The sequence below is a fragment of the Nerophis ophidion genome, linkage group LG07, assembly GCF_033978795.1.
Source record: "Nerophis ophidion isolate RoL-2023_Sa linkage group LG07, RoL_Noph_v1.0, whole genome shotgun sequence".
NCBI classification, from domain to species: Eukaryota; Metazoa; Chordata; class Actinopteri; order Syngnathiformes; family Syngnathidae; genus Nerophis; species Nerophis ophidion.
In genome coordinates, this window is record NC_084617.1 from 24,181,348 (window position 1) to 24,182,575 (window position 1,228).

Sequence of the window (1,228 nt, forward strand, 5' to 3'; positions counted from 1 at the left end):
AATGCATTGGCAATTATGTAATATCATTTATACATATTTTTGGATTCTCTGTACAAGCGGCCCTGGTTAAAATGAGTTTGACACCTAGATTACAAGATTTGTTTTTATTAACGATATCTCACAAACATATCTACTGACATTAAATATGTAATAACTACACTTAAAAATAAAATTAATCGTATTCACATGTTGGTTCTTATGTTCATTACAAAAATCAGGGAAATTATTTTTGCTATACAAATACTTTGATTGCAAACAAGTTATTTTTCTAATATCTTTTACTACTAAAAGTCACATATTTCTAGAAACACGGTAAGAGTTATGATTGTGTGTGTGTGTGTTGCAAATGCCGCACAAAGGGCGGGAAAAATATCAAAAAAGCTAGCATGCTAACGCGAATCCAGAAACATGGCTGTAAAATCATTACGAGGAGAGCTGGAAACATCCCACAACCCCTACCATCACTCCAGACCAGGAGAGAGGAGGCGGAAGTGAAGCTGGTCAGGGATATGCATGATGAGCAACACCCTCTGCATGACCTGCTACCTCCAACACGAGGCAGCCGCACTGTCAGGACATTGAGGATCCAACATAAGCTGGCTGAACCCGAGCCCAAAGCCAAGACAAAGAGACTTAAAAACTCCACCCTGCACACTGCAATTAAGCTGTATAATGACACTATCTAATTAAATAAGTAATACAGTCATATACCAGAATGCTAATAGTTTCCATTCTATGTTTTTTTATATAAAATACTGTCTGTTCTTTTCATTTTTGTTTGTTTGATATGGGTCCACTGCAAGCATGAATTAATAAAGTCAAGTCAAATAAAGTTAACATGCTAATATACAGTATGTAAAGTAACAAAATATTGCACTCTGAGGTGTTTGCCTACAAACTAATGTTATCACGGAGTATATTGACTGTGGATTGCTTGAGAAATGTGGAAGTAGTAAAATGTTAAATATAAATTAATGTTTAAAAAAAAAAAGGGAAATCCAGGATTTGGGACAAAAACAGATGTCCTGAATAAATTAAAACTGGTTGGAAAATTGTGGGACAAGAAGAGTAGAATAATAATTACGAAATAATCCAAAATTATGTGAGTTTTTTCTTGAATCCGCATTATACAAATATTTAAAAAACATCTGGCATTGAAAAACATCCACCATTGAAGTGTGCTGAGGCCTTCAGAAACAATAAATCAAGCTAATCAAGCAGCAACAAC